Source organism: Camelus bactrianus, chromosome 32 (assembly GCF_048773025.1).
Source record: "Camelus bactrianus isolate YW-2024 breed Bactrian camel chromosome 32, ASM4877302v1, whole genome shotgun sequence".
Classification (NCBI taxonomy): Eukaryota; Metazoa; Chordata; class Mammalia; order Artiodactyla; family Camelidae; genus Camelus; species Camelus bactrianus.
This window is the reverse complement of record NC_133570.1, coordinates 492,824-514,339: the sequence shown is the minus strand read 5'-3', so window position 1 is coordinate 514,339 and position 21,516 is coordinate 492,824. Positions and strand designations below refer to the sequence as shown.

Below are 21,516 nucleotides of genomic sequence, written 5' to 3'. Positions count from 1 at the left end.
TTTCCCTCTGTGCTCCGGACACTTGCTCCTGGAACCGGCCACCACGCTGTGGGGATGCCCAAGGCCACATGGTGGCTCAAGACCCACCAGGCCCGGGAGATGACCTCAGCCCTGGGTCTTGCCAAGTGGAGCAGAGACCAGCTGTCCCCACCAAGTCCTGCCAAACCGCAGATTCACAATAAAACTTAAAGCCATCGTAGCTGTGTGCCACTTAGTTTTGGGATGGCTTTCATTCAACCATAGGTTGCTGAGAAATGTCTCCTCACCCAGGGACCTTGGGGCCGCTAGTGCCTCTGTGCATGTTTCCACGTCTGTAATTACAGGTAATGAGGTGCCGCCCCACACGGGTGCCGCGAGGATTAAGCACATGCACGTAGTGTGCCGGGTTGAATAGTGTCCCCTAAGCATGCGTGCCCCCCACCCGCGTTTCAGAATGTGGCTTTATTTGGAAATGGGGTCTTTGCAGATGTAAGAGGGTGGGCCCTGAGTCCAATGACTGGTGTCCTTACAAGAGGGGCGAGGTCGCAGCAGCCCCGACACCCTTCTCGTCTAGAGGAGGAGGAAGCATTCGCCGTGGGTCACCCTGAACCTGCCAGAACCCTGCTGCTGGATCGCAGCTGGGGCCAGATGTTAGCTTTAAAGCGACAATAAAATAGACTCACACTCGCTGCAGGTCCACAGGCTCCTAGCAGGGCTCCTGGGATGGAATCTCCCAGACAGCGTGTTCTCCTCGGTAGACAGGGCTGTTCTGGTGCTGAGCTGGCACAAAACGCCAGCTCCGAGGGCCTGGCGGCTGAGAGAGGAGGCCCAGCCCCACCCCGCCCCCGGACACACACCGCCGCTGCGGTCTCCCCAGATGTCCGGTGCAGAGCCCAGGTCCCAGCTGGGAAGCTTAGCCACTCGGCTGGGTGGCCCCATCACTGCTGGGGGCCCCCAGGCCTCTGCTCCCCGGGTTGCCTGGGCGCTGGGGGGGTTGGCCTCAGCATTTGCAGGCCTTCAACCACCACCTGCATTTCCAGATTCGGCAGCTCAGGGGCCCGCCGTGGGGAGAGGTTGCCAAGCGGGGCCTGAAGCAGGGCTGGGCCGCAGCTGCTCCGAGCTTGGCCTCTGAGCCTTGGCTCCTTCCCCGCCTTCAGGGAGTTTTGCCAAAGGCATTGAAGCCTGGAGCCCGGCCTCCCACCCGCCCCCACCCCTCCAGAACAGAGCAGAGGTGTTCACGCCAAGCCGAGGCAAAGGCCCCAGGGAGCCAGGGAGCCTGTCCTCGGGCCTGTCCGTGAGCGTGCAGGCCTGCTGCCCGGACATGCCTGTGGACACAGCACTTGGGCTGTGCACACAGAGATGCGCGTGTGTCCGTGGGGTCACATGTGTGCGCCCCTGCTTGTGGACACAGGAGCCCGTGTGCCTTGGCTTCCCTTTATGCCTGTGAGGCTAGAGTCCAACGTGCACGTCTGGGCGCCCAGATTTGTTTGTGTCTGGAAATATGTGTCTGGACCCGCGGCTGTGCTTGGGTAGGCACGAGTGCGTGTGTGTGTGTACGCGCGCGCGCGCATGCATGAGGGTCTGATCGGGGGCTGTGTGCGTGAGTGTGCGCATGTGCAGATGTGCTTGTGTTTACCTTGTGCACGTGTGGATCTGTGTGTGTCCCCCCATGGGCACGGGTGTGCTTGTGGCATGTGCAGGATGGGGTGGGGGGACTGGGAGAGGGTGCGCCTGTCTAGCCAGGACTTCCAAGGCCGCGAGGCTGTCCTGCTTTGCTGTCGGAAGCTGATGTCAGGGCCCAGCCTGGGCACACTCTTCTGCTCACTCCCAGGAATCCCAGGCTGAGTGCTACCCACCCAGGGCAGAGGTTTAGGTAGGGGTGGGGAGGTGGCCCCAACTTGTGCTACACGCCACACCCCCAGAGGCCAGCACCAGGGCCTCCCCGGGCAGAGGTCCCCTGAGCTCCCCAGGCATCTCTGCCCCAGGCTCCAGCTGGAGGAGGAGCAGAGAGGAAATAGAAAATCCCGCAGAGGAATGGAGACAGGAGTGTGAGAACAACTTCCCAAGGGCTCCCCTCCCTGGCAGCAGCCCCCAGTCCCTCTGACCCAGCCTGCCTCCTCCGGGGCCCCAGCCCTGCCTCAGCCCCAGGCTGGACACTCCCCATTACAAGCTTCCCTGAGGAGGAGTTTGAGGTCCTCCTGCTGTCCCTGCAGGGGTAGCCTTGCCGTTAACAGTAACAGGGATTTGCCCATCTGAGGAGGGGCTGGCCGGGAGCTGGGGGCGGGGAGCAGAGCGAGCCCACTAGGCCTTTGGGCTGAGTCAGAGAGGCTGCTGCAAAGCAAAGGGGGGCACTGGGGGGGGGGCAGCTCTAGGAAAACATTGAAAACAAAAGACTTGCTAATTCTGCTTCCTAATGGCTGCGTGATCATGAGACCCAGGCCCTGGGCAGAGAGGCCTTCCCTGAGGTCTGAGGCAGGGGTCCAGCTCTAGCAGAGCGGGGCGTCGGATGGAGGGCTTCCGGAAGCTGTGTGTGAGATCATGGGGACACCTCCATCTGCCCTCTTTCCCCGTAATGACTCCAGTGCCCCTCAAAGGTGGCTTGGACCCCAACCCTAGGGCCAGGTTTCAAGATGACTTTCTGAGAGCACTGTCCCCAGATCTGTCCAGGCTTTTCCCACAAAGGTGTAAGGATGCTGGATGGTCCTTCCTGGGGTGGGCTGGCGTGTGGCTGGTCAACATAGGACTCACCCTACTGCCCAATCCGTCCTCCGTCCTCGGCCGCCTTGCTGTGCGGGAAATGTCTTGACAGCCGCACCTCCCAGTCTCCCCGTCCACTGGCTTCTGCACTTGCCGGCCAGCTGGCCATTGTGGTGTCCCCTCCCAGGTCCCCAGCTCTCGCTGGCTCACGTCACAAGGGCTCGCGGGCATTCCTTCAGGGGCGAGGCTTCCCGCTCTTGCCAGTCTCTGGGTGTCTCAGCAGCCCCTTAGCCTTGCCTGCAGTTCTGTCTGTAAACATCTCTTTATCAGGTTTCTTGATTTGAATTCTGTTTCCTGATGGTAGTGTGAATGATGTGGGCAGAAACCCCAAAGTCTCCACCGCTGTCTAGGGTGGGTCACAGGCGACGGGAACTGGAGATGAGACGTCTTCATGTGGGTTTGCTCCCCAGACTCAAGCAGATGTGCCCCTTCCCTCACCAGCGCCAGCGTCACCCCAAACGTGGCATCCCCAGGCCCACACCCCCATCCCATGCACTGAGCGCCAGTCTGTTGTCTGGGGGTTCAGAAGCCAAGGTCCCCACCCTCAGGGAGCTTACGATGTTTGGCAGAGAACGAACAAGTCTCCATGCAGAAGTACAGCCTTTGCAGGCCAGCTGCGAAATCTGCGAGGTCTAGTGCAAAAATTGAAGGACGTAGCCCCCGGCTGAAAACTCAGGGAAAAAATGTCCTTTAAGCACTAAAACTACAGTTTTTTTCTTTCTTCTGCTCTACTCTCTTGCTAACTGTCATAGTGTTTTTCATTTGATATTTAATGTCATTCTAACCAAATAACAATCTGACCCTGTTAGTATGAAGTTTGCTGTTCGTTTTTACATCGTGTGATGCACGTGCCAGAGCACAGAACCCATGTGCCGTGTCAGCAGCAGCACGTGGTGTGCGCGGTGTGGCTCGTCCCAGAAGAGAACACACAGCCTAGACCAAGGGCAGTTGGAGGAGGAGGAGGGACCGGGGACGTCAGGGGAGGGCAGAGGGGGTGGGCAGCCCAGACACCAGGGGAGGCAACTCCTGACCCACTGAGACAGGAAGGGTCCACAGTGGCCACACATCAGGACACTAGTTGAGCTGATCACGTCGCGTAGTTAGGGACACGAGATGCTCCCCTGCTCCTGCCCGCTCCACCAGAGAGACCCTGTGATGCCAAGGGCAGCAGGTGGGCATCTGCAGGGCACCAGGGCCCAGGTGGCAGAGGCTCCAGGCTCCCAGTGGGGTCAGGTCTCCTGGCCTGGAAGAGCCTGAGGAACACATGAGAGGTCGCTGCTACCCATGTGGGCGATCGAGAGGTGGCCTGGAACAGGAGCGGCCCCAAAGCCTGGTCCTCTGGGGTCAGAACAAGACGAAGGCAGATCCCACACCCTGCAGACCCAGGACCTCTCACCCTCATGTTCTGGATTCTGGATTATTTAATAGTGGGCGGGTGTTTCGTGAAATGGGGGAGTGGCTCCTGTGTTCCAGCAAGTCCCCACTCTGCGAGAACAGGTGGAGTGAGGGGCAGCACCTGTCTCCTCCCACTGTTCACCTGACAAGTCCCGCTGCACAGGGCCCACCTCTGGTACCCAGACGCCCCTGAGCCAGGCTTCAGAGCAGAGCAGAAGCTGTGTTTGTAGCAGCCATGGGCAGTAAGCAGTTAACTCAGAAGGTGCACACCGGAAGTCCTCCCAAGGTCTGCAGGACTGGTCCCTGCCAGCTCCGGGGAGGCGACCTCTGAGCCCAGGGGAGGTCCTGCCTGATAAGAGTGTCTCTGTTTACCTGGGGCCGTGGGCAGCCAGACTGTCTCTGCTGCAATGTGATTTATGGCCAGGTCTTTGGCCACACGGCATCAGCTTGACCTCTGGAGCGGCGGGAGGCTCAGGTCAGCCGCGTGGGCAGGCAGCTATGTCTACGTGACCAAACCCAACGAGAACTCTAGACCCTGAGGCTGGGTGACCCTCCCTGGCTGGCGACACTTCGCTCACTGTCACACATCACTGCTGGGAGTATCTCGCGCTGCCCCTGCGACTTCCCGGGCCGGAGATGACTGGAAGCCCAGCCTGGGTTCCCTTGGACTTGGTCCTCTGCGTTTCTTCCTTTTGCAGATTCTAACCTGGACCCTGTGCTGGAATCACCTGTATCCCTGAGCATAACAGTTTTCCTGAGTCCTGTGAGTCCCAGCAAAACCTCAAACCTGAGGGTGATCTTGGGGACCCCCTAAACTTGCAGGGGGTGTTAGAAGCAAGGCTGCCTTGGGGACCCCACGCAAGCAGGAAATACTGTTCCTGGTGTCAGCACTCAAAGCCAGCAGGGGGGGCAGCAGAGGGCTCTACCTTCAAAGGCAGCCATGGTCACCCCTTGCTCCCTGTCCCCTGGCACAGAGAACATGTCACACTCTGGCCTCTGACCAACCTGCTTGTCTTCTGCACCTGTGAGCTAACCAGTATCCTTTGCACTAAACTTACTTCCTGCAAAGATCATGCAGAGTCCATTTCTGCTGCTCCAAACCCAGAATGCTGACTAATCCAAAGGGTGGCATGCTCGCTGGGACCCAAGCTGGGCGGCCGAGAAGGCCACTGGCACGCCAACTGCGACTCCACCTACCAGGGCGCGAGCAGGTGTGCAGCCCCCGAGTGGGGGCAGGTGCGCCACAGCAGCGGTCAGCGCGCAGGCGAGACAGCCGGTCTCGCTCTTTGAGGTGGGAGGAGGGACAGACAGAAAGTCAAGAATGTGGATGCACAGACCCACGAGGAAATAGCTGTGACTGTTTCGTGAAGGTAATTCCTAAAAGTGAAACCACCAGGTCAGAAGGGTCTGAGCCATTATAAAACTGCTCCCCAAAAAGGGAGCCCTCCTACACTGCTGGTGGGAATGCAGTTTGGTGCAGCCACAATGGAAAACAGCATGGAGATGCCTCAAAAGACTAAAAATAGACTTACCCGATGATCCAGCAATCCCACTCCTGGGCACATATCCAGAGGAAACCTTAATTCAAAAAGACAGCTGCACCCCAATGTTCACAGCAGCACTATTTACAATAGCCAAGAACATGGAAACAGCCTAAATGTCCATCAACAGATGACTGAATAAGAAGTTGTGGTATATTTATATAATGGAATACTACTCAGCCATAAAAAAGAATAGAATAATGCCACTTGCAGCAACATGGGTGGATCTAGAGATTGTCATTCTAAGTGAAGTAAGCCAGAAAGAGAAAGGCAAATACCATATGAGATCACTTATATGTGGAATCTAAAAAAAAGAAAAAAGGACACTATGAACTCATCTACAAAACAGAAACAGACTTGCACACATAGTAAACAATCTTACGGTTACCAGGGGAAAGGGGGTGGGTGGGAAGGGATAAATTTGAGATTTGCAAATGTTAACCACTATATATAAAAATAGATTAAAACAATTTTTTTCTGTATAGCATAGGGAACTATATTCAGTACCTTGTAATAACCTTTAATGAAAAAGAATATGAAAACAAATATGTGTGTGTGTGTGTGTGTGTGTGTGTGAGACTGGGATGTTGTGCTGTACCCCAGAAGCTGACACATTTGTAACTGACTATACTTCAACTAAAAATTAAAAAATAACAAAATTGCTCCTAAGAAGGACCATTTCCATGTAATTAATCGGCCGACGTCCGTGCTGCGGCCCTGTGCTAGTGCTGGAGACCCAAGCCGACTGCCGGCCAGAGCAGCCGCTGTTCTCCCAGTCACCGAGCCTTACTTGCTCAGATGTGTGTGTGTGTTTCTTCACCCTCCGGAGGCCCCAAGGGAGGAATAAGGCAACATTCTGAGGTCCTGGTGGACGTGAATTTGGGGGGAAGCTATTCCACCCAGCACATTGTCTCCCAAAATAAAAACCAAAACTGATTGGTGGCCTTGAAGGCCTGCTCCCTCAGCCTTCCACCTTCCCCGCTGTGCTCCGGCCACGCGTCCCCTCGAGGTGTGGCCAATACTCCTGCTCTGTGTCCGCGGGCCTTTGCACTGCCCGTTCCCTCTGCCCTCTGCCTTCCTGACGCCCCCCACCAAACTTCCGGGGCTCGCCCCTCACGTAAATTTAGTATCACCTTCCCTGGTCACCAGTGAAACACATCAAACCAGCGTCACTGGCCACCGCGTGGCACACGACGTGGCTTCACGAGGCCACACGTCCCTCTGACGACTTTGTCCTCTGCAAGGGTGCCACCCCCAGGGCAGGGCTTTATCTCTGCTCGCTGGGGCACCAAGCGCCCGAGGCGCGACTGGCACGTGGCAGGGCCAAATCAAGTCCTGAGAGAGGGCTCAAGGGCCTGTGTGGAGGGGCTGAGGCCTCCGGGCCAAGCGGGTAGCTGGCAGGTCCCCCAGAGGACACCCCAGCAGCCTGGCTCCTGACCACCTGGCCCAGCACGGGCGTCTCCGCACGCCAGGCCACAGGAGGACGGCTGATTTAATTGAATTCCAGAATCCCTGCAATAAGCCAGGAAATTTATACCTGCAATTTGTGGGGCTGAGCTGAGCCGGCAGACGCCTCAGGCCTTGTTACGCACCAAATGGGAGGATTTACTGGGGCCAAAGGCACTGTGGACCTGGCTTGGCTCCAGCCAACCAGGTGGCCCTGGGTGGCTGGGCTGCAGGCGCGAGGTGCCCACTCAACCCTGACCGGCCCCAGCCCCAGCAGGCCTCAGAGGCAGGGCAAGCGTGTGGCCAGTGTTGGCCATGCTCTCGGGCCTGGACCTTGGCCTGCATGAGAAGGGGTTAGGGAGACATCTGTCCTGCTGCTCAGCTATTCCAGGTTCATCCAAGGGACTGAGTGGGGGACGCACGTGCCAATTGGCAGGGCCCAGCCAGAGCAGGGCTCAGGCTGCAGAGGAACAGGCATCCCCAGATGGCTGTGTCGGAGCCCCAGGTGGGGGCACAGGGCAGCTGTGAGGCCAGTGCCCTGTATTGGAAGCTCTCTCCCAGCTCCTGGGCCCAGAAGGCCCAGATTCTCAGCCTCCAGCCACCCAGGGAAGAGCGCTGGATAGAGGGGACAGCCAGTGCAAACCCCTGAGGCAGCCCCGTGGCGGGAGCACAGGGTGGTGGGGGCCGAGGAGGCCGAGAGAGAGCACGGCCCCCTAGGCCAATTACAAAGAGTGGCTTTTATTCTAGGAGAGGGCGTACTGGGTGAACGGCGCCCCACAGCTGCCCGCATTCTGACCCCCGACTTCACCAGGCCCACAGACCCACACAGGATCCAGGGTCCAGAGACCCTTGGGTCTCTGCTTCCTCCCGGCGGGAGACAGGGGGCTGGGCAGGTCCCCCTGGGGGAGCAGGTAGTGCAGGAAGAGGGGGAACTGCTCGGAAAAGAGGGAGGGGTGCTGAAACCAGTACCAGGGCTCGCCTTTTCCTGCTCAGAGGCCCAAGGCAGAGGACAGGGGTGTGCGGGGCGGGGCGTCAGTCCCAGGCACGGAGGGGGCCCTGAGGGGTAGCTGTCCTCGGCATGGACGGCCCAGGGAGGAGAGCCACTTATCTGGAATTGTAATAGAAAGGAGCAAACCTGTCTCTGCATTAGACCTGTTCCTTTGACTTTAACCCTGGGCTCTGTTTCCTGGGCTTAGTCATGCTGATTCCACACTTTCTGTAAATGAACATTGCCTAGAGCCTGAAACACACAGGAGAGCCCCTTCTCAAGGCTCTGACCTTTAAGGATACAACACTTTGCCACTCATGTAAAGATAAGAAGTTGCAGAACAGGGAATAACATTTGTCTTGTTGGAGGTTTGCAGGAACATCGTGACCTGACCTACGGGCACAGGTGCAAGGACAGAGGATTCCGGCACCAAGAAGTCTGCGACAACCAACCACACCCCCCCCCCTTTTTAGTATAAAAGGAGCCTGAATTCTGACTTGAGGAAGATGGTTCTTTCCCCAGGACACTAGACCCCCATCTTCCCCATCTGCTGGCTTTCCCAGTAAAGTCGCTATTCCTTGCCCCGGCGCCTTGTCTCGCGATTTACTGGCCTGTCGTGCGGCAAGCAGAACGAGTTTGGACTCCGCGGCAGAATCAGTGTGGCTGTTTGGGGCTTTCTGGGTTATGGCTTTGTAAAGAAAATTCTGGGTCCGTGTAGGAGCACATGTGAAGGTGTGTGACACATGCATGGAGTGTGTGAGTGAGTGTGAACGGTGGGTGCAGTGTGTGACGACGTAGCCTGCCTGGGGTGGGCCAAGATGACAATGTTGCTGAAGTTCGGGACAAAAGAATCGATTAAATGCCCCCCCAGGCTGCGGGGTGGGGCCCCCCACACGTGGTGGCGGCAAAGATGGCCAGGAGGCGCCCCTCGACAGGTGACTGTCTTCCCATCTATGGGGAAGGGAAGGAGGAAGGGCTACTCCCCCCTCCCCTGCTGATCCAAGGCTGGCCTGTGTCCCACCCTGACCAGCAGGATTGGGGTGTATCATCACGTGAGCTCTGGGCCTGGACCGCGGGAGGCCCCAGCCTCCGCTCTCACCGCTGTGGAGCCCCAGGGGAGGCTGCCCTGAAGACCTGGGACCTGGGCTAGCCAGCCCTGAGAGAAAGGGGCCCCAGGCCTGGGGCGGCATGGGGTTTACATCCCCCACGCCGGCATGGCTGAAGGTTCTCGGGGGGACGGGGGAGGTGGTTCCATGATCACGGGGAGGCCGGCGCCAGGCCCCTCCTGCGAGCTGAGCGTGACCGCCACGGCCCAGCACTGACGGGTGTCGGCGCTCATCTAAGGACTTGTGACAGCTGACTTGTCCCCTGAGGCCTAACCCCCAGCGTCTGTGAAAGCGTCCTCATTTGGAAAGTCTTTCCGAGGTGATCAAGTGAAAATGAAGACTTAATGCCACGCAAATCCCCAGGACCACGAATATATTAGCTTACGTATCAGGGGACGAAGGCTGCTGATCAGCTGACCTTAAAAGAAAAGCCTGTAGCCCTGACATGGGAGAGGGGGCCGAAGAGGAGGCTGGAGGGACGGTGTCACCCACCTCAGTCCAAAAATCAAAACTGTCCCTGGGCTGGTCCGAGGGCAGTGGTGTTACAACTAACTGATCATAGCCAGTTACAGATTTCTGGGGGGGAAGGTATTAAAGAAAGGTCTGCAGACACCCCCTGGTAGGGGGCAAAATTATCCTAGTGAGCCCCCGCCCTGGTCTGACGCGTAGGCTGGGGTCTCCCACCGTCACACGCCCTGCGCCGCGTGGCCCTGCTGCTGCAGGCGGGGGCCAGAAGCACAGAGGAGGCGGGCGCAAGGCGGCCTGCACCCACCTCCCCACCTCTGCATCCCACGCACCCCAGGGCCCCCGGCTGGCAGGAGGCCCTTCCCCAGTCCACCAGCAGCCCCTCTCTGGCCGACGGCCCTAGAGGACAGCCTCCGGGGGGGGGGGGACCTGGGGAAAGCAGACTGTCCCAGGAGGGAGGGCGACCCCACCTCACCAGGCAGTCTGGATGCTCTTAGGAAAGGCACACAGATGCTAGGCAGCAAGAAAACAGCGTCCCCGTGAAACTCCCAGCTGTTCTCAGAGCAAAACCTGCTCTGACGTGGCGCCAGCGCCTCTGCGCGCCTCCCGGAAGCCGGGGTTCCGGGTCCCCGGGCCCTGGTTGCAGGCAGGGGCTCACACCAGCCTCTAAGAATAGTTGTTTCATGTGCTACTTCCAACCTGCATCTCTCTCTGGTGACCTTCAGGTCGGCACAGAATCTTGCAGGCAGTGGCCTCGTTGCCTAGCATGATTGTAGCCACAAGGTCGAGGAGTGACCCCGCAGATCCCCCTTCTTGATCAGCCCTCCCTCCACCTGGCTGGTCACCCGCCTGCCTCAGCTTCCAGCCTTGCTGCCTGTATTTCACCACAGGCTAGCCTGAGAGTCTGGCCAAACCTCCTGCTCAAATCCACACACGTTTCACGGCCACACTGAGCCTCGTCGCCCTGGCGTGGCTGTGCTGGGCAGAACCTCAGCCCCCCAGAGACACCAGGGGCGAGTCCCTGCAACCCCTGAGTATGTTACCTCATCGGGCAAAAGGGACTTTGACGATTTTATTAATTAAGGTCCTTGAATGGAGAGATTGCCCTGGGTGATCAGGGTGGGCCCAGAGTCATCTCGGGGTCCTTGTGAGAGGGAGGTGGGGGGTCAGTCGAGAAGGAGAAGTGACAGCGGAAGCAGAGGTTGGAAGGATGCGCTTGGAAGGCGGAGAAGGGATGGGAGTCAAGGATGAGGGCAGCTTCTAGAAACTGGAAAAGGCAAGGAGTGAATCCTCGCTGGAGCCTCCGGGAGGAACCAGCTTGCTGACACGACCCCCAGATTGGGGTGGGGGGGGCAGAAGAAGAAAGGAGTGTGGCTCTGAGTCACAAGGGTGTGCAGCAGGGAGCCTGCCACCCGGTGACTGCTCCTTTCTTCCAGGGCCTGGAGCATCCGCTCCGGGGTCTGCCTGAGAATTGCGCCCAAGGCCACGTTCACCTCAGGGCTCGGTGCCCATCCTCTCCGCCCTTTTGGAAACTGAAGTCTCGCTTTGTTTCCCTCTGGGTCCCGGACCTTGTCTCCCGGCTGTGAGAGCCCTCCCTGAGCAGCTGGATGGGGCACGCCAGACACTCAGGCCAGAGGGGCCCCCGCGGGGTGCTTGGTGGAGACGTCCGGTGGCTCCAGCCGTCAAACCATGTCAGTCCGATGTTTGCTCAGATGGCTGGAGAGCCAGGCTTGCGTCCCATGGTCTGCTGGTAACAGGCTGGGTGGGGAGGCAGGAATCGGAGGCCGAGAGAGAGCCAGCCAGCCCCACATGGGGCCAGGGCCCGATACAGCAGACCCTGGGGTCCCACAAAGAGAACTTCCTCTCCTGAGGAGGGAAGGACTGTCAGGTCCACTTCCTTTCTTTCCCCATGCCTCCAGCTCTCCCAGCCGGCTGTCCTGCATCTGCGGCCAGGCCACCTGACGGCCATCCCCAGCCCCGGCCCCCAGCCCAGGACTGGCTCTGGCGGACACGTTGAGGCGCTGGTGTCTGTATCTTTCTCTCCTGCTTGAAGGTCACACTCCAAATTTAAATTTGAAGGCTGCATTTAACTACCATCATTACTAAAGTATCGTGTGATCAGTAATGAAGTCTAAGACGGAACAGATGGAACCTGGGGTCATCCCCGGACCCAGGAGCCCCATCTCTCACCCACCCCTGAGAGGGCCTAGCAGACCCGCCCCGGCTTTACAGTGAACGTAGCGTTCACCTCGTGTCACTCTCGACATTGACCAGTTCACTGTCTCACTAATTCACGGACTAATTCCCTCATTCCTGGGCTGAGGAGCCCCGTCCTCCTGGGGCCCAGCTCTCGCACTTAACATCTGCTGGCCCCCCAGCAAAGACGCGCCCATCGGGAGCCTGCGAACGTGACCTTACTTAGAGAAAGCGCCTTTGTGACGGAACTACGTTATGTATTACCCCAGATCAGGGTGGGCCCTAAAGCCAGTGGCAAATGTCCTTACGGGCTATGAGCAGCGGAGGGGACACCCAGAGAGCTCCGTGGAGGTGAGGTGCCCCAGAGGCAGAGACGGGAGTGATGCAGCCCCAGGCCCAGGACACCGAGGATGCCCGCGGCACCAGCACCTGGAGAAGCCTGGACCAGATTCGCCCTCTGACCCCAGGAGGAACCAGCCCGGCAGCACAGGTCTCAGAACTCTGGCCTCCAGGCTGTTTTCAGCCCCCAGTGTGTGGTCATTTGTTCTGGCCGGAGGTGACTAGTCCAGCTGGATAGAGAGTGCAGAGCTGGGTGGAGAGCGGGTAGAGGAAAGGGTGCTGGCGGATCTGGGTGTGGGGAGACTGGTCTGCACTGGAACGTTTTTTCAGCTTCTCCAAATGTTTGAAGATTTTTCGAAACAAAATGTTGGGGGGAAAAATGAAATGTCAGAAAAATACAAATCAGTCTCTCCCCAGCCCGACTTGAGGAAATCAGAATAAATGTTTAAAGACTAGAGGTTTGAAGGGCAGCTTAACTCTGGCCAGCAGAATTCAGGCCACCCAGTGTCCCCCCGCTGCCTGTGCCAAGGCCTCCCCCGTCCCCAGCACTCTCCACCTTGGCTGTGCCCTCCTATCCTGCTCCCAGACCCCTGAAGCCGAGTCTTATGAGCCCACGGAGCGCCCCTCCTTGTGAGGCCTTAGCAGGACGACCTTACTTGCCTCCCATGTGTGAGGCTGAACATCCTTAGGGACAGGGTGGGGGCCATCCTTCCCCCGCCACGGCAGCTACTCCGAGACCCCAGGGCAGGGTCACTCCGTGGGAGTGGGGCCTCTCGCCCTCTGGGCTCTGCCTGCTGCCAGCGCCTGGAACAGGGCCTGACTCACAGCAGGCCCACCGACCATCAGCACTTGCTGGACTGGACGGGTGAATGAATGACTGAATGAATGAGTGAACAAGTGAATGAGGGCATCAGACACCGCCCAGGCCGTCGCTGCTGTCCTGGGGACGCCACGTGGACACAGCCTTTCACGGCCTTTTACGTGAGTCGCTGTATCGGGCAGAGAAAATCTCTCTTAGCTCTTTTCACGTGTTTGCTGCTGTTACTCAAGCAGAATAAATACGACCAGCCCCCGGCTGGACCTGGCCCCCTGCCTGCCACCCCGTGGAGCCGGGGGGCCTCTGCCAAGTGCTGCCCTGGCTCCTGTCCCCTCCCCTCTGCCGTATGGCCTGTAAGGGGGACACAGCCTCTGTTCCGTCCTCAGCACCACAACCACCCACTGAGCCATCCAGGGAGAGTCCCTTTGCCTCTCTGGCCCCCATCGTTACGTGGAGATGGGTGATGCTGCTGACCTTGGGGGTGTCAGGAGGGCCAGGGGCACGATACGGATAAAGGGCCCAGAGAGCGACTGCAGCTGGTCAGCCCGCGTTGCTGTGGCTGCTGCTCCGACGGCCAGCAGCAGTAGATATTTCCTCCTGGACCAAAGTCCACACTGGGTGGAGGGAGGGAAATCCCTGTCGGGAGACAGGCCACGCCCCCAGGACAGGAGTCAGGTCTCATGCCCAGGCCTCTGTAAGTGAGGAAGATGCTGTGAGGGGCCTGCACCCTGGAGGCGGAGAGGAAGGGAGGAGGGCTGGGCAGAGGGAGAAGCCCCCTGGGTGCGGGTCGGAGACGGGAGGGATGTGGCCACGAACCAAGGGACGCCCGGGGCCGCCAGAAGCAGGAAGACGCAGGAGGGTCCTCCCCTGGAGCCTCTGGACGGAGCGTGGCCCTGTCCATGCCTTGGCTGCAGACTTCTGGCCTCCAAAATGGTAAGAGAAGACATTCGTGTTGCTTCCAGGCAACCGGTTCATGGTGCTCTGTGACCACAGGCCCAGGAAACAAACACAGCACCCCAAAACCCCAAAAGCACCCCCGACTTGAGGAAAGGAACGCTTTCCTGGCTGCTTAGGCCAGCAGGTCTCCTACTGGAAACCTCTGCACCTTCGCACAGTCCTTCAGTCCTCTCATCCGCGTCTAGTCCATTGGCACCAGAGGTGGGCGTCCCTGTGCACAGAGGGCCAAGGACGTGGTCTCAGAGTAGATGCATTTGGCACTGAAGGAAGAGAAGTACTCACATCCGGATGCACCACCTTCTGCTGCCTGGGTTTGCCGTGGCCTCCTGACGTATTCATTCATCCGTTCATTCATTCCAGGCGTTGGCTCGCATGACTATAAATGGAGGCTGGGAAGTCCCACCGTCTGCCGTCTGCAAGCTGGTGGCCCAGAAAAGTGGGTGGGGTAGTCAGCCTGAGTGGTAAGACCTGAGAACCAGGGGAGCCAATCCCAGCCCGAGGGCAGGAGGGGACGAGATGAGATGTCCCCGTCACCATGAGGCAGGAGACAGGGGCGCATTCTCCCCCCTGTACCTTTGGTCCTAGTCAGGTCCCCGGCATTGAGTTCACCACTGGGGAGGCGCCCGCTCCAGAGTTCACCACTCAAACGCTAATCCCGCCCAGAAACACCCTCGCTGACCCTGAACAACGCTGCATCTGGGCACCCGGTGGCCAGTCACGCGGACGCACGACGCAGGGCCCCTGCAGGCTCTGTGCCTGCTCCTCCTGCAGCCCGGACACGGCATCCAGAGGACGCCTCTGGAGCATCGCTCGTCTCATGTCCCCCCAGTGCCCGTCTGGTTTAGAGAGGGTGTCGCTGCAGTGACAAGCCTTGCACACGTGCCCCGGCTTCCTCTCCAGCCTCTCGCCCCGCCGCCCACAGCCCAGCGGAGCTGCCTCCCTACACCCCTGCCTCACTCACCTCCCCACCCAACCCCTGCCACCCCCCCCCAGGTAAGGCAGCTTCCCTAGGCCGGCCCCACCAGCCCTTTAAACAGCCTCGTTCCCAACCCCCTTCCTTCCCGTCTCCCTCTGTGGCGCCTGATAGGACGCAGCGGCCAGCTGCGCGGGGCCGCATCCCAGGCCTAGAGCACCAGCGCACAGCAGGTCCCCACGCAGCGTTGGTTGAGGGAGTGAGGGTTGGAGCACACAGCATACCGGGGCATCTTGGAGGCCCCCCCCATGTGATCACCTGGCCCGCCCCACCCCAACCCCGGCCCGGAGCACAGCGAGGGGACCCAGATGGCACGGCTGCTGCACGTCTCTGCCCGTGGAAGGGCTTTGTGTGGCAGAGAACGCGTCTCTGGCACTAGGATGCTCAGTCTGCTCCAACCTCAGGCCGCGAGGGACGCCCGGGAAAGCAAGCCAGCTTTGCAGAGGGTGTGGCGAAGCGTTAATCTCACCCAAATTGAGGGCTGGTCTTTGGCTTCGGGAGGGTCCCCCGCCCCGAGGCCCCGGGCGTCCTGTCTGATGGGAGTGCCGCCTCCTGGGCCAGGGGTGCATCAGAGTCCTGCTGGGGTTTACAGCAGAGCTCTGGGCCGAGCAGCACGCATTCCACCTCTGGAGGGGCTGGACACCAGGGGCAGCCCTATGGGACCCCCAGCCCCGGTAAAGACCGGACACCATGGTGGGGAGCCCCTGGCTGGCAGCACCCCATTTGTGCTGCCATACATCGCGGCGGGGACTCAGCTCTGTCCACGGCCCCACGGGGAGGACACCGGAGGCTCGTGTTCGGGAATCTCCTGGGTCTGTCCCGTGCCCCTCCCTTGGCTGATGCTACTCTGTGTCCTTTCCATGCGGTGAACCGTGACCGTGAGACAGAGCTCTCCAGGGACTCCGGGCGTCCTCCCAGGGGTGTGTCCAACCTGAGGGGGTTTCAAGGACCCCAGCTCCGCAGTCGGGTCAGAAGTAGGGGGTCTTGTTTGTACTGGGCTCCCCCTAACTTTGAGTTGTCTGACTCTCACAGGATAACCAACACCACGACTGCTCCCCAGACTCACATGCTGCCTCCCTGGGAAAGCGTGTACTCTGCGGGAGCCGGAGGAGACATTCTGGCACGTCTGTGTGGACGGCGGGTCCTTCCTGTTCCTGCTCCGAAGGCTCCACCCCGGTCCTGGGTGGTGGCCTTTGGTGATCCAAGGGCCACTCAGTGCACGGGCATGACTTAGACCCAGGCCACAGAGCACACCCAGGGGACATACTCTGAGTCCACTGGATGTGGGACCGCCCACCTGCACCGCACAGCCTCTGCCTCTCGCCCAGTGCCCAGCCACCTGTGCACCTGCTGTCCCCACCGCCACCATGTGGGGTCCGTGCCTCAGGCCTTCACTCCAGCCTCTCTTTGAAGCCCCTGGCCTCTGCATTTACCTGTGACCTGAGCTGTGCCTGCCCAGCGTTCAACAGCAGGGCCAAGCACGCCTGTGTAGGGCCGTAGGGCCGTAGGGCAGACACCCCACCTGGGGGGCCCTGCCGACCCTCAACTGACCCCCGTGAGACCCAAGTCCAGCTCCGGCCTCTAGGCTGAGGTTACGAGCTGCTGGGGTCTCTGGTGGGCCCCTTGGTTACAGCAGCCGGGACGCCACAAACCCTGCAGCCATTGCGAGAGCATCTGTCCAGCCTGCGGGCTTTTCCAAAGCCGGTCTTGTTTGAACAACAACCCAGCGGTGCACTCACCCGCATTCACCCTCTGGCAGATCCCTGGGGGGATCAGGAACTGGGATCACCCAGGTGGCAGCGGCTGTCCCTGGGGCCACCTCGCAGCCCCTAGGAAGGCCTCCGCCTGCTGCTCCCTGCCTGTGGTCGCCCAGGGACGGTGAGGTGGAGAAGAATTGGGTTTGTCAGATGAGTAGCAACGCTGATTGAATCTGCTGGCTGGCTGCTGGCACCCTGCCGCCGTCTCTCCCTGGTGGGCTGGGAATCCATTTGAGATCGTTAAAAAGACGGTAATTGAAACATCCCAGGGACTAGACCCTGCGGTGAGAGAACACTGTCTCCAAGGACAAAACCCCAGCCCCAGGGCTCCGGCTCAGACCCCGGGGAGGTGGGGGCAGGGTGGGAACCAAAGCCCAGGAATAGACACAGGCACCTGAACCCTCCCGCAAACCGAGGACAGGGCAGGGTCATCCGTCTTCGCTTTTCCTGGAATTTCTGTCTGCCCTTCACCACCCTGCCCTGGGCCCCGAGAGGACAGGTCAGGGCCCTCTGCCCTCTGACCACCACTGGGTCCAGCCAATGGGAGCACCAGCGGTAGAGCAGGGGCAGAGGCGGGGGGCGGGGTGGGGGTTGCTCCCGGGTTCCCCCGGCTGCGCCCCTGACCTACTGCGACCACAGCTCCTGCAGGCACCTGTCCGCGTGGGGTCCTGTCCTCCCTCCCTCCCCGTGTCTGTCTCCCTCTGCTGTTCCGGCACCTGTCCCTCCGCCTCCACCCCTTAGCCGCAGGTGGACACAGCTCCTTCCTGTGCCAACACTACACACCTGTGTCCCTGTTCAACAGAGCAACTCTACTTCCTACAAAAATATTTCTTAGCAGTTGCCCTAGAATTTGCAATATACATTCACAACTAACCCCAGTCCATTTCCAATAACACCGCAGGGCTTCACAGGCAGGGCCGGAACCTTGGGACAAAATATTGCTGGTTCCTGGCTCCTCTCCGGGTAACACTGCATCGTTCACTCCCCCCGAGCTAGCACCACGCAATACCTTGTTCTAGCGTCCTTTGGAAGAAACTTTGATTTGCCACAACCCAATGACATGGCACGATCATCCGTGTCCTACAGAGGAGGACATGGAAGCCCAGATTGCTGCATGCACAATGTTTGAGGTCATTCACCGGCACAATGTCAAGCTGACTTCAAAGCCCTGCGCTGAGCCACGGTGCCTGCACCCCAGAGAAGCTGCGGGATGGGTGAGAACGGAGCCTCAGCTGGTTCCAGCCACCAGGCCCTCCTGGGAGCCCCGGGCCTCCTCTCGCCTCCCACACTGTGGGCCTCCTCTCGCCTCCCACACTGTGGGCCGCGCCCTCAGGCCAGGCTCCCCTCCTCATCAGGATGCAGGACACAGCCTCACGTTAGCTGAGAGGCTCGTGAAGTGTCTGCCGAGCTGCCAGCTGGCGCAGCTGTTGCCATGGAAAAGCCCGGAGCGTGCAGACCGCCTGGCAGCCTGACACCGCTCCCCTGGGACCCCCCAGCCAGGCTGCTGGCCCAGCGCCCAGAGCACATACATGGCAGGGGACCTGCTCTCAGCAGGCCCCAGTAAGAACAGCCAGGGGCCTTCCCTGGGCGGGGCAGAAGACGTCAGGGCCCCCTGCACCCGTCGGGGCTGGGTACCCCCACTGTGGAGGACGGGAGCTCTTTCTGCCTGCTCACCTCTCTCTCCCTTTCTACTGCTTTGAGGAGCACCCTCCCCCTGTAAGTATAGTCTCAGGGACGCACCCTCACCTTGGTCAAACCCAGGTCTGGCCAGTCACTCGGTGCCATTCCCCTTCCCTCTGTCCATGACACAGGTTGGTCCAGGCATGAGCAGGCAACCTTAGTTAAACCAGTGATATTCCTGGATCTGTGCACACACTCAGGAAAGACAGATGGCTAAGCACAGAGCCAGGAAGACCAGATATGTCAGTCTGGGTTGACCTCTGGATCAAGCCATGCCTGAAACCAGTATCCCTGGCAACTCCAGTTGCCTGAGGTAACACAGTTCCGTTTTTATTCATGCCTGATTAGGCAGAGTTTTTGTATCCTTTGGTAAGAGCCTAACACCCTTTGGCTCCTAGAAAGATCCCTGCAGGTGGGCTGTGTCCTGTTTCCACCCTGACCCGCCCTGTGTAACTTTGAATAAATCACCCCCCAGAAGCTTCGGTCACTGTGTGTCATGGGGACTGATCCCCACAGTGGCCCCTCACTCTAAGCATCCTCTTCATTACCTCCTGCCACCAGGAGGACCCCAAAAGAACTTCCTTGTGATGTCAGCCTTTCCCCATCTTCAGAAAAATATCAGGACATTCAGGGATCCAAGAGGGCCTGAATGCTGTCTTTTTAACAGAAGTTTGAGCCTCCTGCTTCGCCAAGGCAAGAAGAGCCTTGTCTCTGTGTGTAGCCAGCCAGGAAGTTCTTCCTAGTGTCCATCCTTGGGTTCCAGCTTGTGCCCTGCTGTTTTCCCTGGGACTCATTCCTTGCCTGATCCTGACCCTGCACGTGGAGTCTCCCAGGCTGTCTTCTGTCAGGGCTCAGCCAGAGGGACCCCTGGGTGGGAGGCTGTGTGTCCATCACCCTGGATAGGAACTTTCATACCCCTCAGCACTTCCTGTCAGACCTAGTGTGTTTTCCAAGTGGGGCTCAAGGGACTGGAAAGGGGTCACCCCACATCCTCTGCCTTCTTGGAGGAAAATTCCATAACTTACCCCAACTGAGTGCAAGTCCTCATGTCCCCCCGTCACATCACGTCTATGAGAAGTGACACTGCAGAGAGCCTAAAGCTAATGTATTGATCTTCCAGCAAAGGCTTGACCAAGCTCTGATGTCCAACATGCTCCCCTGACTCTCCCCATGCAGGCAAAGCACTCTTGCCTGACATCTGGGCTGAAGACCCCAGTGGCCAAAGAAACCTTCCCTGCACTCCTCACCACCATCATGACCTCCAACTCTACTTTCACTCTTAGGACGTTGATGATGATGGTGATGGAGGTGATGATGGTGATGGCGGTGATGGTGATGATAGTGATGATGGTGGTGGTGATGATGGTGGTGATGATGGTGGTGGTGATGATGGTGGTGATGGTGGTGATGATGGTGATGGTGGTGATGGTGGTGATGATGGTGATGATGATGATGGAGGTGATGGTGGTGATGATGGTGGTGATGATGGTGATGGTGGTGATGGTGGTGGTGATGATGGTGATGGTGGTAATTTGGGAGCCATTAATGCCTGGATTAAAATTCTGGTTCATGACTAAAAGCCATGTGACTTTGGTCAATTCGTCCAACCTCTATGTACTTCAGTGTCCTCATTTATAAAATGAGGATGAAAAAGAATTGATCTCATTGTGTTGTTATGACAATTAAATGTCTAGATAGAAAGATAGTACTCTGGTAGTTGACAAGCCCTCAGTAACTCTAACTATCATTGTCATTGTCATCATCCCCTAGTCACAGTGTTTGATCAAGGATGAGCAAATAACCCAAGTGAGTCCAACCAGAGTGAACCCTGGGATTTCACTAGGGCGGTCTCACTAGGGTGAGATCACACCCTGGTAGAGTGTGATCGGAGCTTCAGTTCTGAGCCATTTTGCCACCCCAGGGCATGAGCCTGGCCAAGGACAGCAGAGCTGAGGGAGGGAGGGAGGGTCCTGGAAGAGCATCTGAAACCCTAGGTCAAGCTGTGTTTGCCCTTTTCAACCACATGAATAAAGCCCTTTCTTTTACGTAAGCCAGTTGAGTTTAGATCTTTCACAACAGAAAGGACTACAATAGATTCTTGTGAGCCTCTAAAGAGTTTTGAGGGTAGGTGATAAGTGAAGGATTAGCCATGCAAGTTCTGAAGAGTGAGGTAAGGAGGGAAGGGAGGACCTGGGGTGCTGGCTTGAGCTTCCTCACCACATGGGGTACAGGTTCCAGAATTGGCCCATCTCCCTTTGCCCTCCAGACCAGGGTTGCCATGTACACCCATATAGGTTGTACACTGCACAACTCCAGGAGGCACCAACCTTCAGCACTTAGGCCTTCCAGCCTATATTTGGAGGGATGATTTAGAATCTCTAAAGGTCAGCTCAGGTCAGGCTAAGTCAACTGTTCTCTGGAAATATCTGAAATTAGGCTTAAAGAGTAACCTGAACAAGCAAGATAAGAAAGTCCAGGGGTAACATATATCTGTGGAGACAGGAAAAGAACAGATGGGTGAAGTTTATGGGTGGGAGGGAATGGGGAGTGGTGGAGACTGTGGCAGGGGAGGGCATACTCGGCCTAAAGGTGTTCAAATGCCTAGACCTTCCATCTGCCAAAAAAGTGAGCCCACAGCAGAATTCAGATCCAGTTTGGAATCTTTGAAATAGAGACTCTGCAGCTTAGGCAGGGAGGGTGCCTCATGGCTCCCATGGAGCCTGGTGCTCAGTAAACATGCAGGCCCGAGTTAACCTGAGACTCAAGACAAGTGTGGTCTCTGAAGGACCGGAAGGTGGGGCACCTGTGTATGAGTCCAGAGAGTTATAAACATGACAGCCGGCGCATTCTGAGTCCCACCGACAGCCAGTGCTCTTACAGGTCACTGCAGAGACATCTTCTGCCTGCAAACACCTGGGTGCCCCCCTCACTGCCCAGCCCTCTCTGGTGTTCTGGGGACCCATGTGGCTGCTCTGCCTTGTGTCACTTCAGGACTGCTGAGTGACAAGGTGGGGCATTCCCTCCCAGCTCCCTTTTACACTGCGGGGGCAAACAACGACGTTCTGGATGGAGGACCTTCCACTGGCTGGGATCCCTGAATGACCACACAGAGCAGAGCCC

At 58.5% G+C, this 21,516-nt stretch overlaps 1 long non-coding RNA gene across 1 annotated transcript; it reads right to left on the bottom strand.

Moving 5' to 3' along the window:
* Positions 1–5,910: 5,910 nt before the first annotated feature.
* On the bottom strand, positions 5,911–16,685 carry LOC141575784 (uncharacterized). Its single transcript, XR_012503597.1, has 3 exons — positions 16,026–16,685; positions 13,846–14,406; positions 5,911–13,721 (listed from the first exon to the last, which is right to left on the bottom strand). It is a non-coding gene; the product is annotated as an uncharacterized LOC141575784 (long non-coding RNA).
* Between the last annotated feature and the right edge of the window lie 4,831 nt (positions 16,686–21,516).